General features: G+C 36.1%; 1 protein-coding gene and 1 pseudogene across 1 annotated transcript in view; one reads left to right on the top strand and one right to left on the bottom strand.

Annotated features, from left to right (window-relative positions):
• Positions 1-21,067, bottom strand: part of MARCHF1 (membrane associated ring-CH-type finger 1) — an 827,429-nt gene that overhangs the window by 386,992 nt on the left and 419,370 nt on the right. The gene's annotated exons all lie outside the window — the stretch shown is intronic.
• Positions 3,234-8,409, top strand: LOC111551979 (annotated as a pseudogene).

Here is a 21,067-nt window from a genome sequence, read left to right as displayed (position 1 = left end):
GCCATACTAATTATTTCCAAGAGAGGGAAGGAAAGATTAATAAGAAAAAAATAAGATTTTATTCATATGTGAAGCTATTCAGAGCAGAACCCCAGATATACCATATTTGTTTGGAACTCAGGAGTCAAAAATTAACCTCACTTTATAAAATGGTCCATTCCTCAGACATCCCAACTCAATATCTGAATGTTCTATGCACTCCCAAGTGGAAATGCTCTCTAATTAGTGTCTCTAGCTTTAATTACTGTTATGCAATAGTTATCTAACAATGGAAATAATTCTTTTAAATCAACCCATTGTTACATTACTACCTGTATTCAGCACAAATGAATGATACTTAAAATAGGTCAAGGAAGATATATTCACAATTTTGTTCAAAAGAAAGAATTGTCTATGAAAATCCTCACGTGCTACCAGTTAAAAGAAGCTTAATGTAAACTAAGAAACATCTAATAATTTTGGTACGAAAATAGAAGATAAATACTTAAGTAGAACATAAGAATGAGAAGGGTCAGAGTAAAATTGAAGTAGGACTGACCTTTACTGAACCAAATCTCTTTAGAGAAACTGCTCATTTTGGGTGCTGTGGTTGAATTATTAGCTAATAACATACTACTTACTCTTAAAATATGTGGACAGAAATGTTGACATAATATATGCATCCCGTTAATAAAGAAAAAATTCTGGTATAAAAAATGAAAGTTAATAATTAAAATTTATAAATACTTGTCCAAAGTTTCCCTCCTTCCAAGAAGTATTTAGTCGCCAAACATTCTGAGGTTTTTGTTTTTTTTTTTTTACTTTCTTCGGATGTCACTATGCAAGTAATTAAGTTACATATAAACATATTTTAATACTTTTAAATTGAGGTATTACATATATGAAGGGGAAAATCTTAATTGTATATACCTTGTTACATATAATGAATTAGCATAACTATATAATTACCATCTAAGTCAAAATGCAGAACACCCAGTTAACAGCCGCCTTTGCCCCACAAACGCAGCCATTATTCTGACTTCAGAAAACCATAGGCTACTTTTGGTTGTTTTTGAACTTCATACAAATGAAATCATACATTATGTAGATGTTAGTGACTGGCTGCTTTCACTTAATGTACTGTACTATTCATCCACATTTTTGCAGTCAGTTGGAGTTTTCCAAAAACTTTCTGCATTATATGACTATACTATATTATATTTATCCATTGACTGTTATTGGACATTTGGATTTTTTTTAGTAAAATAACATCACTAATAGTGTTGCTAGGAACATTCTTGTATAGGTCTTTTGGTGAACATATACTCTTAACTGTTGGGCCAATACATAGTAATGGAATTTCCGGGAAAAAGCATAGAATTAGATTTAGTAATTATGTCTAATCCTTCTCCAAAATGGTTTTATCAATTTACACTCCCAACATACCATATGAAAATTCCAGTTACTCTACATCCTCACAAAGAATTATCAGTAATTTTAAAAATGTCATATATTTTGGTGTATGCATTAGTAGTAGAAACTCATGTGAGATTTAGTTTGCATTTCTCTAATACTAACACATTTATATTTTAAAGAGATTTTAAAGAAGGAAAAAGAGGAATAGTTTACTATTTCTAATCCACAATTTGATCAGGTGTCAAGATAAACTATGATAATCCATGAAAATGTCTCCTAAGGAACATAGTTAACTTTATTAATTCAGAGAGTGCTAGCAACATTAAAATAAACAAAATTCTAAAATAGAATACATATGTCATAGAACAGCTAAATATTAATAGAAGTAAAAATACTAGTTTTTATTATTTTGTGGTATAATCAATGCTAATTTTAAGCTATCAAAATGTTACATACACTTCCAATCACTCCCAAATTAAGACAAGAAATTTGATTTGGGAAAAATATTTCAAATATCACAATTTTGTTGTATTTGAGACAGACTTAAATGTTTGTATTTTATTTCCTTTTTACAATGAAGCTTCACACTTTTGACATGTAAAATGGGACAGCGCAACTTGATGTGATTAGTGTTCCTTTCTTAGACTATGTCATTCCTACTACTGGTTAGATTTGTATTTCAGATGACTACAAATAAGACAAGCCTAACAAGACTCATAATTCTGGTCTTGCAGCTGAAAAAGTTTCAATTTTAAATAAACTGTTGGCACTACCCTTGTAAAGAGCTGGCAAAAACAGTCACTTTCATTGAAATTAAAGTTTAAGATGTGAATTTTGCATATTATATTCAGCCAACAAACACTTTCCTGTGAGGAAAAAAGGGGGAAAGGTTGTTTTATAACAATGAATTTATGCAAATTTTAAGTCATAGAGGTGCTTCCTTTATATTTTCAGTGCATAGGAGGTTTTTATGTATGACTTCTTGATTCTGATATTCATTTTAAACTTGGTACATTCAAGAAATAACTTTTCCAGAACTAAAATGAAACAGGTTGCCTGGTTAGCTTGCAGAGTAATTTTAGAGTAAGCTATATACACCATTAAAACAAATGTTACAGAAATTGTCCTCAATAAAGAAAGATAGAATGTCTACAGACTCTTTCACCTTTTACCTGCTGAGTAAAAGGTAAAATGCACCCAGAAGTTAATGTGTGTCCATTTTATAAAAATTCTAAGACAATAGATGAGATCAAGTCTAACTTTTAAATTAGCATACTGTTTGAATACTGAACATGTACACTCACACAAGCAGAGCTTCATGAGCAAGGGGATCTTTGTATAAAGATTTGATTTTTTTTTCTCTCTTCCAAATGAAGTATAATAAATGAAGGAATGAAGTTTGTACATTTTCTTTCTGTTAATTTGTTATCCAAGTTCTCCTCTTTTTTTAATGATTGCCCACTTCTGAATTAGGCATTTGTTGTTGAATGGGTATACATAGTTTACTCCTGTTAGAAAAGCTTCAGTTAGATGTTCAAGCTCTTGAGAAATTCTCTATGTAATTCTTCTATGTTATTCTCTACAGTAGAAAAAATTGAAAGGATTCTTTTATCAACTTCACTTGCTCATTCTTTTTTCACTGATTTACTCTTTCCCTTCATAAAAATTTACTTAGTATTATCTATATGCCAATTATTCTGCTGGGCCAAAGGGATTAAAATAAAACAACACATCAACATACTGCCTTTGATTGGAGACGCTAACCTCCAAGTACCTAGATAAAACAAAAATGTAAGGTAAAGCAGAACAACAAGCACAAGAGGACAGGCAATCAGACAATGGATAGGGAAGAAGAGCTAGGCATGGTGGCAGAGGACTCTTTTTGGCATTTAGGTGGACTTTACAATTATTATAACTCTAGGGTAGTTGGTATTGTGACTTGCACTTTATGGATGAGGAATCTGGGACAAAGAGAGAATGTAACTGACTTGAGGCAATCTTAATTGCACTATCACAATGGCAGAAAGGTGAGTTGCTATATTATTTTTTGATTGAAAACTCTGGACAGAAATGGCATTTCAATCAAGTTTGCAGCAGCCTTTGAACAAAAACATTAAAATTCTGATTTAATTTATGTATCAATATTATAAAGACTAAATGTAAAAAAGTAATTTGTAAAGTAAAAATCAAGGAAAATTGGACATGCAGAGCGTGGTAAAAAGTCTTTAAGGACTTTTTAATTTCTTTTCACTGGGTTTTAAATTTTTAACCACAATGAAATTAAAATATATTATTTTCTTAATATAACTTTTGAAATCTCACTGTTCTATTGTTTTCTATACTGTAGTAATTGTCCTCAAGATACCAATGGGACAAAGGGGAAAAAATAAGAGACCTATATATGCTTCTATTTAAGAAGCTTTGTAACTTTTAAACAGAAAGAACACATAATACATTGTTTATACCAAAACATATTTGATATTTAAAACAGGCATAATTCTGAAAAGGAATCATCCAAATATTTTAATAGAGCTTAAGTAGAATACTTTCTCTCATCAAACTTTCATTGTAACTTTATTTCTTCTATATCCAGCTACATTAATCTTGATATTTAAAATTATGGTACAGAAGTTATGAAATTAGACAGCTAGGTACATTTCTTAGGATCACTGCTTCCTTGCTGCACATATTCAAACAAATTATTTTACCCTCTTAAGTCTTTCATCAGTAAAATGGTAGCAATAATAATGGCTGCCTCATAGAATTATTATAGGCAAAGCACTTAAAGCAGTACCTGTACAGAGAAAAAAAAAATCAATGAAGGTCAGCTACTAATTTTTATCTACAGTTTTATGTACTTAAAATTATCATATATATTTATCCTTTTCTGCTGCAATAATTCTGGTGCTATAGTGATCAGATTGACTTAACAATTTTTTCAGAAAAGCTCTTACAGTTCATTTTTGCCAATTAAGTATTTTTTTCCCTTCGTCAGAACACTGCTTAAAAATCATGCCATCTGTGGCACCTTCTAATGCCAGCCAGGTGTATATATATCAATATCTCAATGATAACACATTTAAGCATATGTAGGTAAATTGTATGAAAGTATCATTGACAATGAAATCAGTTTGGGAGCTATAATAAGTGGTAGAAATAATCATCTACTCCTCAGGTTAAGTGATTTGTTCCAGGCCACATGACATTTTTTGCAGGGCAGGACTAGATCCCATATATTCCGATTTCTACTGCATGGTTGGTTGTTTTTAGCATGGTAATATAATATATTGTTTAACTAAGACATTTTTGTGAAAGAGGGCACTGTAAAAAACACATTGGAAATAGAGATAGATAGATGATAGATAGATAGATTTGTTGTCTCAAGCAAACCAGGATTATAGCATATCAGCCATGAATTAATAGATAAAATAGAAACTTTGTCAAGTATTTTAATGTGGAGAATTTAACATGGGGTATTTTTAAGGTATACAGAAATGAAAAAGGAAACAGGGAACACTAAGTTAGATAGTAACTGTAAGAATCAACTCGCATTTCTTAGGGTGGGAAAGCAAAAATAAAGACATTGATATTTTCAGACCTTAAAAGTTCAGAGGAGGACACCAGAGACCTAGAATTAAAACCCTTTGGGGAATGGGTACCAACTAGTCATTGCTGATACCTCAGAAATTCAACAGAGGACCCCAGGAGAGTCGGGACTCAGACCTTTGGGGAAGGCATGAGTTCCAGGTAATGATGCTGCCTTAGGAGTTTGGAAAAAGGACTTGTGGTTTGGGCCTTTGAAAATGGTGGGTGTTTTTGTTTTTTCTTGTGTGATGATTAATTTTATGTATCACTATAGCTGGGCCATAGTGCCCAGATATTCAGTCAAACTTTATTCTAAATGATTCTGGAAGTGTTTACCTATCCAATGCCTGTTCCACCATCATATTTTGAAAACACAGTCTGTATTTACAAGTTTATAGCTGGAGAAGAATTTTGCCTTAGATAAATCACAGGTTTTGGTTCACTAGGTACATTGTCAAAGAGCATTGTGACTCATCCATGTAGGATTTTGATGATATTTTTGATAATTTGATAATTTTGAGGATTTTTTAGATGAGACTTTGGACTTTAAAGTTGATGCTGGATAAGTTAAGACTTTTGGGGCTATTGGGATGAAATGAATGTACTTTGCATGAGATAGGGATGTAAGATTTTTTGGGGGGTGGCAGGTGCATAATGTGGACTAAATTGTGCCATGCCCTCAAATTCATATGCAGAAGCCTGAACCCCCAATGTGACTGTATCTAGAGATGGGGACTTTAGGAGGTAACAAAGGTTAAATGAGGTCAAAAAAGTAAGGCTCTAATCCCATAGGTTTGGTGGCTTTCTAAGAAGAAGGAAAGAGAAATATCTTTGTCTCGCCATGTGAGGACACAGCAAGAAGGCTAATATCTGCAAGCAAGGAAGACAGCCCTCGCCAGAAACTGCATTGGTTGGAACCTCAATCTTGGACTTTTAGCCTCCAGAACTGTGAGAAAATAAATTCTGTTGTTTAAGTCACCCTGTCTATGGTATTTTTGTTATGCTAGCCTGAGCTGACTAAGTGGTTTTTGGGTAATATTAACATTTAAATTGGTGCTGTAATTGAATGCATGTATCTCCCCAAAATTCAAATGTTCAAAGTGTTAACTCCCAAAGTGATGACATTAGTATGTGGGGCTTTTTGGAAGGTATTTAGGTCCTGAGGGTAGAGCCCTGATGAATGGGATTAGTGCCTTCATAAAAGAGGTCTCGGGAGGCGTGTTTTCTCCTTCCACCATGAGAAGTTACACCAAGAATATGGCTGTCTTTGAGAAAATGGGGCCTCATCAGACACTGAATATACTAGTCCTTAAATCTTGGACTTCTCAGCTTCCAGAAAGAAATACATTTCCGTTGTTTATAACGGAATACCATGTACTGAGTCTATGGTATTTGTAGCAGCCCAAAAGGCTAAGACAACGGTAAGTAAAACAGATTACTTTCCCTAATGTGGGGGTGGGGTTTATCCAATCAATTGAAGGCTTAAATAGACCAAAGACAGACGTTTCCCAAAAAAGAATTTTTCCAGGAAGACACACTTGCAACTGGAACTAAAACTTCTCCCTCAGTCTACAGCACACCGGCCTACCCCATCAATTTTGGACTTACCAAATCTCCATAATTGTATCAGCGAATTCCTTGAAATAAATCTTTCTGTATATAAAGGCATACCACAGAGATATTTTAAGTTCAATTCCAGGCCATAACAATAAAGCTAATATTGCAAGAAAGCGAGTCACATTTTGTTTTGTTTCCCAATGCATATAAAAGTTATGTTTATACTATCTTGTAGTCTATTAAGTGCACTAGGCATTATAACAACAAAACAATGTACATACCTTAATTTTTATTTTTTTAAAAAAAACCTTATTGCTAAAATAAAGCTAATGATTGTCTTATCCTTCAATGAGTGATGATCTTTTTGCTGGTAAAGGCTCTTGCCTTGATTTGTTTCTTTTCCTTTCTTTCTTTCTTTTTTTTTTTTTTTTTTTTTTTTTTTTGAGATGGAGTCTTGCTCTGTCACCCAGGCTGGAGTGCAGTGGCGCGATCTCGGCTCACTGCAACCTCCGCCTCCTGGGTTCACGCCATTCTGTCTCAGCCTCCCGAGTAGCTGGGACTATAGGCGCCCGCCAGCACGTTCAGCTGATTTATTGTATTTTTAGTAGAAACAGGGTTTCACCATGTTAGCCAGGATGGTCTCAATCTCCTGACCTGGTGATCCACCCACCTTGGCCTCCCAAAGTGCTGGGATTACAGACATGAGCCACCCACCGCGCCTGGCCTCTTGCCTTGATTTTGATGGCTATTGACTAACCATGGTGGTGTTTGCCAAAGTTTGGGTGTCTATGGCAATTACTTGAAACAACACAATGAGATTTGCCACATTGATTGACTCTTTCTTTCACAAAATATTTCACTATAGCATGCTACCCTATTTGATAGCATTTTACCCACAGTAGAATATTTTTCAAAACTGGAGTAAATCCTTTCAAACCCTGCTGCTGCTTTATCAACTAAGTTTATGTAATATTCTAAATCCTTTGTTTTCATTTCAACAATGTTCACAGCATCTTCACCAGGAGCAAATTCCATCTCAATAAACTACTTTCACCCGCACGCCTGCCACAGAGAAGATGGAGCTGATCCAGAAGGCCAAGTTGGCCAAGTGCTATGATGATATGGCTACCTGCATGAAGGCCATGACCAAGTAGGGCACCAAGCTGTCCAAGGAGGAGTACAACCTGCTTTCCGTGGCCTACAAGAATGTGGTTGGGGACTGCAGGTCTGCCTGCAGCATCATCTCAAGCATCAAGCAGAAGACAGACACCTCTGACAAGAAGTTGCAGCTGATTAAGGACTATTGGGAAAAAGTGGAGTCCGAGCTAGATCGATCTGCACCACGGCCCTGGAATTGTTGGATAAATATTTGATAGCCAATGCAACTAGTCCAGAGACTGGTGTCTTCTATCTGAAAATGAAGGTGGTTACTTCCAGTAACTTGCTGAAGTTCCATGTGGTGAGAATCAAAAACAAATGACAGATAATTCCCAAGGAGCTTACCAAGAGGCATTTGATATAAGCAAGAAAGAGATACAGTCCACTCATCCAATCTGCCTGGGGCTTGCTGTTAACTTTTCGGTATTTTACTATGAGATTCATAATCACCCAGAGCTTGCCTGCACGCTGGCTAAAATGACTTTTGATGAGGCCATTGCAGAACTTGATACACTGAATGAAGACTCATACAAAGACAGCACCCTCATTATGCAGTTGCTTAGAGACAGCCTAACACTATGGAGCTCAGACAGTGAAGGAGAAGAATGTGATGCAGTAGAAGGGGCTGAAACTAAACCCAAGGTGTCATCCTTCTTCCCTTCAATAAACCTTTTTACACATCTCCATTCCTTATTCCACTTGGATTTCCTATAGCAAAGAAACCCATTTATGCATATGGAATCACCTGTTTATAGTCTTTTCACACTGCAGCATTAGGAACACTTCATTCCTTGATTTGTCTTGGCCTTCCTGGTGTGCAGTTACTGCTGTAGTCTTAATACCTTCATTTCATATAAACACAAGCAACTTCCAAACACTTAGGTAGAGGACGAAAAATGTATCTGGTATTTAAGTAATCTGAACCAGTTCTGCAAATGACTGTTTTGTATTACTGTGAAGATACGAAAATGTAGTTACTTATGCTTTAAAGAGTGCTCCACATAGCTTCTTAATTTCTACATTCCCTCCCATACTCTTCAGGGTTTCCTTTCAATAAGCAACTTTTCCATGCTCCTAACATATTCCTTTTTAGTGGGAATCCAGAAGTATTAAATTGAATGGAAAAGCACTTCCCATTTCTGGCTGGAGGTCACAAATCGAAATGCCTCCTGTATCACATATTATGGAGGTGTGGCAAGAGGGACTTTCCGTATTCACTCTTTATTTGCTGCTGTTTATGTTGACAACCTCCCTTCCAAATAAAAATTCACTTACACCTCCTGCCTTTGTAGTTCTGGTATTCACTTTGCTGTGTAATAGAATTAGCATGTTGCTGCCAGAATACAGGAATTGCTTTTGGGAATTAAAGTGCATGATATTTCTTAATACACTACAAAGGGGAAATAAATAAAAGTACTCAAGTCCAAGTCTAAAACTAGATATGTGCATATATGTGAGGGGGTGTCCAGTTTGCCTAGCATTGTTATTTAGAGATTTGGACCACTATTGTGCATTGCTAACCATTGACCCTTGTCCCAAAAAAGCCTTGTGAAAATGATATGCCCTATGTAACAGCAGAGTAACGTAAAATACAATTACATTTTATAAACGACAACAACAACAAAACCCACTACATTATTTGGTTATCCATAAGAAGCAACTCTTGGCTGAGGCAGGAGGATTGCTTGAGGCCAGTAGTTTGAGACAAACCTGGGCAACATAGCAATACCACATCTCTGCAATTTTTTTTAAATTAGCCAGGTGTGGTGGTATGCATCTGTAGTCCCAGCTACGCAGGAGGGTGAGGTAGGAGGACTGGTTGAGCCCAAGATTTCAATGCTGCAATGAGCCATGATCATGCCATGGCACCCTAGCCTGGGTGACAGAGCAAGATCCCATCTCTAAAAAAAAATCTTTTTAAGTAAAAAAAGAAAAAAAAAAAAAAGAAGCAACTCCTTGTGTGTTCAAGTTTGATCATGAAATTGTAAAAATTCAGTCATATCTTCAGGCTCTACTTCTACTTCTAGTTCTCTTGCCAGTTTGTAGTAACTTCCTCTCCTGAAGTGTTGAACCATGCAAAGTCATCTGTTAGTACTGGAATCAACTTCTCCTAAATTCCTGTTAATGTTGATATGTTGATCTCCTCCCATGAATCACGAATACTCTTAATGACATCTGCAATGATGAGTCCTTTCCAGAGGTTTTCAATTTACTTTGCCCAGATTCAATCAAAGGAATCACTATCTATGGCAGCTACAGTACAGCCTTAAAAACTGTGTTTCTTAAATAATACCTGAAAGTTTGAAATTACCTCTTTATCTATGGCTGCAGAATAGGTGTTGTGTTAATAGACATACAAACAACATTCATCTCCTTGTATACCTCCATCAGAGCTCTGGAGTCATCTAGGATTTGTTGCTTACTCTAAAGTGTACAAGCAGAGTAGATTTAACATAATTCTTAAGGGCCACACAATTTTCTAAATGGTAAATAAGCCTTGGCTTCACTTTAAAGTTACCAGCTGCATTATTTCCTAACAAAAGAGTCAGCCTGTCTTTTGAAGCTTTGAAGTCAGGCATTGACTTCTCTTCCCTAGCTATGAAAGTCGTAGGTGGTATCTTCTTGCAATAAAAGGATGTTTTCAACTACATTGAAAATCTGTTTTTAAAGGTAGACACCTTAATTTATTATCTTAGCTAGATTTTCTGGGTAACTTGCTGAAGCTTCTCCATTAGCATTTGCTGCTTCACCTTGCTCTTTATATTATGGAAATGGCTTCTTTCCTTAAGCCTCATAAACCAGCCTCTGCTGGATTCCATCCTTTTTTCTGTAGCTTCCTCAATCTCTTAGCCTTCACAGAATTGAAGAGAGTTGGGACCTTGCTCTGATTAGTGTTTGACTTAAGAGAATGTTGTAGATGATTGATCTTCTAACCAGACCACTAAAGCTTTCTCCGTATCAACAATAAGGCTGTTTTGCTTTCTTATCATTCATGGATTCACTAAAGTAGAAGAACTTTAATTTCCTTTAAGAACTTTACATTTGCATGAACAACTTGGCTAACTGGTACAAGAGGCTTAGCTTTCAGCCTATCTAAACTTTCAACATGCACTCCTCACTAAGCTTAATTATTTCTAGTCTTTGATTTAAATTGAGAAATGTGACTTTTTCTTTCGCTTGCACACTTAGTGGCTATCGTAGGGGAATTAGTTGGCCTAATTTTAGTTTTGTGGTGTATCAGAGAATAGGAAGGTCCGAGGAGAGGGAGAGAGACAGGGGAAGGGCCTGATGATGGAGCAGTCAGAACACACACAACAGTCTTGTGTAGGCATGATTCAGGGTGTCCCAAAACAACTCCAACAGTAACATCAAAGATCACTGATCACAGATCACCATACCAAATATAATAACCATGAAAAATTTTTAAAATTATGAGGATTATCAAAATGTAACAGAGACTTGAAGCGAGCACAAGTTATTGAAGAAACAGTGCAGACAGACTTGCTCAACACAGGGTTGCCACAAACCTTCAGCGTGTAAAAATAACAAAATTGCATTGTGAAACGCAATAAAAGTGAAGCTCAACAAATAAGGGGTGCCTGCATATATACCGTTGCTTCTATTTCTCTTGAGAACCCAAATATATTTGACTAATTCTTGTACCTGAGAAATTCAGAGAGGAGCACACTAGGAACTGAGGCTCAGATCTCTGAGGATGGTGTGATGCTTGGCTAATGATGGTACTTCAAGCTTGTGGAGATTGAACATTGTGACCTGGGACTGAGTCCTCTGGGGAGCAGGCACTACCCATCTGCTTTTAGTATCTGTGTGTGTGCACATCAAGGCTGGTTCTGGAAATGACGATACCAGCTTGAGATGTAAACCAACTGCAGTTGATTGTGTGAAACACTGTCTGCTAGAATGATGTTGATATAAACAAAATTTTTCTCCTCGCCTTTTCATTTTCCTCAGTGTCCCCAATTAGGTAAAACTAACAGCTGAAAAGTAAAGGTAGTTCTCAGAGCCTCAGGCTCAGCCTCTCCAAGAAGAGTACATAAGAGTGGCTTTGGGACACAGTTCATCCTTGGTAGTCATATATACGTACTTGAACTTCCATTCAAAACAATACCAGCTTTATGCTTCCATACAACAAGTTACACGTATAGTTGTATAAATGAAATCACTCTCACCTTCTCCCTAACAAGAGTGGTATAAAAGCTAAACTCTCACGTATTCATCTCTAAGTGACCATAATTTATACTTGTCTAGTGATGTTCAGTAGTCCTCTATTTCAGTGACAGTCCCATTGAAATACTCTACAACTTCAAGACTAAATCCTAAAGTAAGCCACCACCAACAAGCCTTACATAAAATAATAAATGAAATGAGGGACGAGAAAAAGAAATTAGCCAATATATATACATACAAACATATATATACACATATATATTCTTAATTACCCACATATATGATAAAAATATGCATAGTTTTTATTATATAGTTAATAACAAAAGGTATAGTTGAATTTTTAAATTATTTATTTTATTATCAATGTCATATGACTTTTGTCCTCAGTAAAAAAGGAAAAAACTCAAATCTTTACTCCTAGGATATCTGAATTCTCAGTTTTACATATATAAATATATAATATAAATATTTACATATATAACACATGCATGCACCTGTGTGTGCGTGCACGCACACACACATATAATTTTCCATTAACCTTTGCAGTTGGACTTGGAGGCACCCTAAATAATCTTTTGGGTTTGCTGACATATTTGGAGTAGTGACCTAATTTTTCCTTGTAATCGGGATCAATCAAGCCAACCAGTGCAATAATCTGCCCGTTGGTTCAATGGCAAGAGAAGCACAAATTGGCCAAGTGGCCATTTCAACTTATAATTCACTAAAAGCATTATTATGTCTTCTGCTGAAAGCACTTTTTCCTTAGGAGGTAAAAAATTGAAACTAGCAGAGTCTAAATTACAGGAAATAAAGCAAAAATTTTTAAATGGATTATTAAGAAAAATAGCAAGAGATGTGACTCCATCCTCCACCCCTTGATTCCCAGACCCATATATCCTGGCGATAGGACACATAACAGAACATATCGGTCAATGGCTCAAAATATATTTTCCATTATATAAGATAAAATCTCTCTTAAAACAGGAGATGATCTCTAAATTGCACTGGAATTAAGTTTTCAATAGACCATTCCACCATACTCTCAGGCCACCTGCTTTACAGTGATAAAGTCCATGAATAAAATCAAATAATTCTCCGAGTATGAAACCACTTGGCACACTTCTTTTAGTGTGACATGACGATCTTGGTCTTAGGAAATGTTATATGAAATAAAATGGAGGTAAATAAGGCCACAGATATTTGTGCTAATGTAAAGATTTGGGGCACGAAAAGCAAATGTATATCCACAATACAATCTCCATCTAATGATGGCAAATTACTATCTCCTCCCTGTTATAAGGCGTGCAATCACTCAGCAATGAGGTGACCGGCTGGCCCTCATTAGGAAGGTGCCTTTGAGGGTTTTATACTGATTTCTGCTCTTAAAAGCGTTAGGCATTCAGTAGTGATGGCAGCCAGATATGCATTGGTAAGGACAAGTGTACACTGTGGAGCTAACTATGTAGCCTCCAGCTCTGCCACCATGACCGCATTGTACCATGGCACACTGAACAACTACCTGGATTGCTGGGTGAAAAGAAAGATCCACTTATTCTTTTAACCTGGATGACACACTGTATTAGTTCGTTTTCATGCTGTTATGAAGAAATATCCAAGACTGTGTAATTTATAAAGGAAGGAGGCTGACTTAAGTCACAGTTTCACAGGGCTGGGGAGGCCTCAGGAAACTTACAATTGTGGTGGAATGGGAAGCAAACACATCCGTCTCGGCACAGCGGCAGCAAGGAGAAGTGCAGAGTGAAGCAGGAAGCAGGGAGCTCCTTATAAATAAAACCATCAGATCTCGTGAGAACTCACCCACTACCATGAGAACAGAATAGGGGAAACCTGCTCCATGATTCAATTATCTCCACCTGGTACTGCCCTTGACATGTGGGGATTATCACAATTCAAGGTGAGATTTTGGGTGGGGACACAGACAAACCATATCAGCACTTAAGGTAAGAAAAAAATGCAGATGACCTGGTGCAATCTCCTTTCTTACTAACCCTCTGGTAAATTAGACTGATTATATTTGCTAGTAAGTAGAGACTTTATATTTGAAATGCCCTGAGCAGTATATATCTGGCTAAAGATGACTTGCAGTAAATAGAATTCTCAGTCTTTGAGGCACAGCTCCAGGCACAGTTGGAAAACTCTCTGGGATATAAAACAGAGATGTTTTGTAATTTAAATGTGCCCACTATGTGAGCTGATCCCACAACCTCATGTAGAGACCTCATCTGTTATTCTTCAGCCTTTTGACTTCCTGTATCCTTGATAATTATTTAATAAAGCTTGATACTGGGTAAGATCTCTGATGCAGATGACTCATTTGACAATCCAGTTGTGCATGTTAGCTCACTAGGGAAAAATCTGACTGGTATCCGCAGAACATATTTTCTTGTTGTCTCATTATTCAAAGTGTCCTCTGTAGTGGGTGGTCTGCGATAATCATTCTTCACACTCTATGCTCATTTTGAGAGGCTCATCCACATAGCTCTTCTCCATTGCTCCTTGTTATCAGTTTACAAATTCTGATATTTTTCTACACACCTGACCATCAAACCAACTGTTAGCAACTAATGACAAATATGTTTATCTCTTTATTTTGGGGTGTATCTTAAGTCAGACAAAAAAGCCAACAATATACTCAGAATATACTATTCCAAGTTCTGCCCAATTGAAAGATGGCCTGTTGACACTGCTTTTCAAGGACATTTATGGTTGGGATTTTAATTATGCAGCATTTTTCAGCTGATGTCAGCATAACATGCAGAACTATTAATCCTAAGGAACTGCTTATAATACCACATGTTTGAACTGACTAGAGAATTCAGTGCAGAAGACACAGGTGTTATAGGACTGTTATGGACTGAATGTTTATGTTTCTCCAGAATTGATATGTTGAAATCCGAAATCCTCTAAATGTGATGGTATTCAGAGGTGGGAGTTTTGGAGATAATAAGGTCATGAAGGTGACACCCTCATGAACGGAGTTAGTGCCCTTATCAGAAGAAACAGGAAAGAATTTTCTTCCTCTCTCCACTCTCCACCATGTGATGATACAATGAGAAGATGGCCATCTGCAAATGAGGAAGAGTGCCCTTACTAGACACCAAATCAACCAGTGTCTTGATGTGAAATTTCCAGACTAAAAAACAAAGAAATAAATTTCTGTTGTTTAGCCACTAAGTTTATGATATTCTATGATATAATGGCAGTTTGCAAATGACTAAGAAAATGAGTTCAAGCCACCTGTTCATGCATTTGTGCCTTCCGTCTTATTTAAATATTCCATTTTTACTGCACTAGTGTTGATATATACATGTATATATTTATCTATTTCTGTAAATATATCTAAATATATCAGAAAGAGGCAGAAGATGTACCTGCTTATACATAAATATGTATGCATATACTAGTTAAATACATGAATAGTGTAGTAAGTTGTGTGTGTGTGTGTTTCATATGTGTCTCCTCTATGTCCACCATTGGATCTTTGCACACTATGGGAAATGCATCAGGTACAACACCAAAAGTTCAAAAAGTACTCTGTTCACAGATGACACAAACCATACAGCTGTTTACTGGGATTCTCTTTAGTTTTATACAATATTTGTGTGTCTTAGTAAAATTATAAAATAAATATTGAACTTATGAATCAGCATTGAAAAATAATTCAAGAATTAAAAAGGACAGGCCGGGCGTGATGGCTCACACCTGTAATCCCAGCACTTTGGGAGGCTGAGACGGGAGGATCACGAGGTCAGGTGATCGAGACCATCCTGGCTAACATGGTGAAACCCCATCTCTACTAAAAATACAAAAAATTAGCCAGGTGCGGTGGCAGGCGCCTGTAGTCCCAGCTACATGGGAGGCTGGGGCAGGAGAATGGTGTGAACCCGGGAGGCAAAGCTTGCAGTGAGCCAAGATTGCGCTACTGCACTCCAGCCTGGGTGACAGAGCAAGACTCCATCTCAAAAAAAAAAAAAAAAAAAAAGAAACAAAGAATTAAAAAGGACATAGTTTATATACATTTGATTGATTATCTCTTAAAGGATTTTTCCTCATTTGGAAAACAGGAGTGATAAGAATTCCTACCTCACAATGTTGCTAAATGTTGCTAAAGGAATAACATGAGATAAATATATAAAGTTTGGATCAGAGTAAACTCTCAATAAATACTTGTTTTCACAATATTTGTTATTTTTTATGTCAAGCATTATGGTAGTAAATTTGCGGAGACATAGAGGTATAAGGTATGATATTTTCTTCCTCGGAGTTTCCAACCTAGCTAAAGACAAAATAATACAAGGATTAAATAGCACCCTGCTTAAATTTAGAAGTCTTATGCTTGAATCCTACTCTGCTAAACAGGCTATGTATCCTTGAGAGGGTAACTTGTTTTTTTCTGAAAGTTTATGACTTTATCTAAAATAGAAATAATAATGGATATTTCAAAGATTTAAGTAGTGATCTGCATGACACAAACACTGTAAGTTTTAAGAGTGAAAAGAAGGGCAAACTCAGTCTTAGCTGTGGTGGTCAAGAAAAGCTTCAGGAAGGTGTTAGGATTGAACTAGGCACTGAACGGACTTGAATAAGTTAAAGAGAAGAAAAGAACATTCCAAGAAACCATGAAATTGAAAGAACATGAGTAAATGTTGAGGCAGAGATAAACATGACAGATGTGGCACCAGCTGGAAAACGTAGGTATTGGATTAGAATTAGTTATGTAGGTTAAACAGAAGTAAAGGATAAATGCTTAGATTCTGGATGAGTCTCCCTGCTTTCATATCCTTGCCTTGCTGTTTACTTTGTGTGATCTTTCTGGGTCCTTCTCAGTCCATAGATAACCAACAACAAAATATGCTATTCCAAGTTCTGCCCAATAGATGGACTTCCATTTACCCCTGGTCCTTCAGAGACATTCCTCCATTTTCTGGTTTGTCCCTAAATAACAGTATGCCTAGGTACCCAAGTTTTTTCATTTTTGAAAAGGAGATAAGAGAGTTTATATCACAGAGTTGTTGCAGTGGTTAAAGGATTCAATATGGAATCCTTTCAATATGGATTTGTTCACAAATATTTCAAAAAGGATTCAATATGGAAAGTACTTAAAATGGCATATAATAAGTGCTATAAATGCTTTAAAATTACTATTTAAATTTATGTTTCAACTTTAAAGAGTGTTAACTTACACTTCGAAATAATAAAGTTAAATAAAATAATCCTATCTCTTTCCATATTTTGTTTCTCAAGCCAAAAGAACTTTCTTCTCTGTGTTTACTTTTAAGTCCAAGTCAAATATTTGATACATGAAATTGAGTGTGAAGAGGTGGTTAAAGATAAAACACTTTCTCAATAAAAACTGTTGTATTTGGTTTCATGAACAATAAAACAGCATCCTAAAATATTTATTTTCTATTGCTTTATATTGCATCTTTCATAAGTGACAGCCTGATTTTGTAAAATATCTGTGAAGCTGTAAGGTTTCACATCATCATTTCCCTGGAAAAGTGATCAAATCCACCATGCCCAATTGGGAAGTTATTCGCAAAGTACACCAGGTAGCGTAAAGTGAAGCAAAGACATTAGTCATGGATTTTGACTCTCCCTTTCATATACAGTTCTTTTAGAAGCATACCCTTCTGGATAAGAACACAGATATTTTTCTGTCTAATTATAGCTCTTGTCAAGTCTTACACCATGATGATAAGGAGAATTGTTCAATAAGCCCCTTGGACAGCTTCCTCACTTTATGCTACATATGTTAACAAGCCAGTGCTCCTAAGAACCCAAATTGATGAAATAGGTGACTGATTATATGGGCACAGAGAATCATAAAAGTTTACATTTAAAAGGATGGTTTTCCACCTTGAATACACTTCTGCCTAATTTCCATATATAATGTCCATGCCAAGTGATTTTACAGTGATGGCAAAATATACCATGATAAGAAAAGTGAAGGGATATGTGTCTTCACAATAGCCCTGCACGTAAAATGTTTTTTCCCTATTTGTTCCTCCCCATAGGGACTTACAGGAAAGAACTAATTACCTCCTCAGATCTTTTCAGGACAGTTCTGCTCGATCAAAAAGTCTCCCTTATAATAAATTGAAACCATTTCCTCTTAACCTTAGCTTTCTCTTTTCTCTTACTCATTATTTTCTTCATATTTGAGACTATCAACCAATATCCCTCCTTCAATGTGAAACTGTACTTATTGGGAGAAAAACCTCTCTTCCAAAAAAAAAAAAGAACAAAATGGATACACTAGTTTTTTTTTGTTGTTGTTTTTGGCCAGATGTATGTCTTCTTTTTTGAAAGTGTCTGTTCATATCCTTTGTCCACTTTTTAATGGGGTTGTTTTTTCTTGTAAATTGGTTTAAGTTCCTTATAGATGCTGGACATTAGACCTTTGTCAAATGAATAGTTTGCCAAAAATTTTTCCCACTCTGTAGTTTATATGTTTACTCTGTTAATAGTTTCTTTTGCTGTGCAGCAGCTCTTTAGTTTAATTAGATCCCATTTGTCAATTTTTGCTTTGGTTGCAATTACTTTTGGTGTCTTTGTCATGAAAGCTTTGCCAGTTCTTATGTCCAGAAAGGTATAGCCTAGGTTGTCTTCCAGGAATTTTGTAGTTTTGGATTTTACGTTTATGTTATTAATCTATGTTGAGTTAATTTTTGTGTATAGTGTAATGAAGGGGTCCAGTATCAATCTTCTGTGTATGGCTAGCCAGTTATCCCAGCAACATCTATTGAATAGGGAGTGCTTTCCCCATTGTGACCTTTGATGAAGGTCAGACAAGTGTAAGTGTGCAGCCTTATTTCTGGGCTACAGTGTTCCATTGGCCTATGTGTATGTTTTTGTATTACTATACCATGCTGTTTTGGTTACTGTAGCTGTAGGGTAGAAGTTGGGAGGAGGGAGAGGATCAGGAAAAATAACTAATGGGCAATAGACTTAATACCTGAGTCACACAATAATCTGTAAAACAAACCCCCATGACAGAAGCTTACCTACGTAACAAATCTGCACATGTGCTTCTGAACTTTAAATAGAAGTTGAAAAAAAAAAGACCACACCTCCATCCTTGGGCTGTTTGTAGAGCCTTCCAAGGAATTTAAACCAGGGCTTAAGGTGGCTACAAACAAGATTCACTGAAAGTTAAATGTTATATATCATCTTATTGTTCATACTCTACCATTAATGCAACCCTTTACTGCAATGCACCATTTACTGACTCAGGATGGAAACATATAAATATGCTATCTTTTAAGGAGGAAGTTGTCTAGCTACAGTGAGTGCAGTCATTAGATAGCCTCTAGCTGTTACCTCCTTTAGACTTGATTCAGCTGCAGAGAGCTGCTTCACCTGATGTCACACCTGTGTGAGAAAGTCCACAACCAGTGACCAAGTGAGCAAGGCAATAGGATAAAATCCAGCCGCTTGAGCCAATTTTTGGGTAACTCTGATGTGCCACATTCTTCCTTGAGCTTCCATCCTGGTTGGCCAAAGCTGTGTTGGATCTGAACTGCATTTCAACTTTTCCTCTTCTCCATCCCACTTCCTCCCATTTTCTTTCCCAAGTATTACTCTCTAAGAAATATCCTAAAGCCCCAATTCATCTTAATATCTACTCCAGAAAGTGCAACTTGCAGTTCTTGGAAACTGAGGTAATAGTAGAAATGTAATATTCTAAAAATCATGTTAATTACAGGCAGGCATTTCATTAGGACATGAATCTTTTAACCAGAAAACCAGTTTTCTACTTTTCCATTCAGCCCCATGTCCACAGATACCATGACACTTTGGTTAATTTGAGTTTTGCAGGTGTAATATCAATTTAAAGTGATTAGATATAGACATTGGATGAAAACCATAAAATCACCTGTATCCATTGACTATTCATATTCCTAGGACCTAAGAACTTCAAGCACAGGTTGCTGGTTCATCCTTCAATCTCCATAAGCCAGCTAATTGCTGGTATAGTCCTAAGGGTACAGGTAAAATACAAACTGATATTGTCTCACACACATGAGCAATACCCACAAAAGCTACATCTCAGGCATATGAGATGCTCCAATAATTCCTATGCTAGCCTCTACTCCCAAAGATTTCAAGAAAATTGTGTCACACATATTATCTATTTCTTTACAAAAATGTCTAGTTTTCTCCTAATTTTCTCTGAAATCCTGGTTGTAGGCCAGCCATGGTGTTTTTTTTTTGTTTTTTTTTTTTTTTTTCCTGGGGTTCCTTTTCATAAAACCTTACAAATTATTTAACTATCTAATTGGAGACTAGACGAGTCAATACTACAAGGAGAAAGTAAGGTAATCAAACATTTCTGCTGTCCTATAAAATGAGACATTTTGTAATAAGTATATATCTTCATAGTTGTCTATCTGTTTGGGGTTGATTATGGTGAGCAGGTGCAAGTAGAGTAATTTTCAAATGGTATCTAAAATCACCACTAATAATATTTCTAAATTAGTGTATCTAACAGTTAAGTGAGTAAAGAAAAACAGCCTAGGTCTTTCTGAATTATTGAACTCAGTTCCAGCAATGCAACAAGTACAGATCTTTAAAGGAGTTGCATAATACATTATCTCCATAAACTAGCTTATTATTTGCAACTCAATATTTTGCATATTAACTTAATGGAAAATTGCATTTCCTCTGTGCACACCTAATTCATTTCTTGAGTAATCTTGATATTTCAATGGATAAAACATTACAAAAACAAAATGGATGCACTCAGAGGTTTACCACAAAAGACAATACTCTGCTTTTTGGTCAGGTTAAGAAATAAGCTTTCATTTGAAAAGGGTTCTACTGCCTTGAAGTGTCTAAGGATGGTTTAGCTTTAGAGAAAAGCCTGAACCGAGTCAACCTTCTAATGCTGAGTGGAGACTCTACAGTCTCACAGGTTTCCTATGTTTTAGATCTCTGTTATGGAAAATCCCAAACCCAGCTTCTCAACCTGTATTTTTCGTACATTTTTCATTTTTTTTTTTTTTTAATTATACTTTAAGTTCTAGGGTACATGTGCATAACGTGCAGGTTTGTTACATATGTATACATGTGCCATGTTGGTGTGCTGCACCCATCAACTCGTCAGCACCCATCAATTCATCATTTATATCAGGTATAACTCCCCAATGCAATCCCTCCC

Source organism: Piliocolobus tephrosceles, chromosome 3 (assembly GCF_002776525.5).
Source record: "Piliocolobus tephrosceles isolate RC106 chromosome 3, ASM277652v3, whole genome shotgun sequence".
NCBI lineage: Eukaryota > Metazoa > Chordata > Mammalia > Primates > Cercopithecidae > Piliocolobus > Piliocolobus tephrosceles.
Note: the sequence above shows the minus strand (reverse complement) of the source record. Positions and strands in the feature narration are given on the sequence as shown.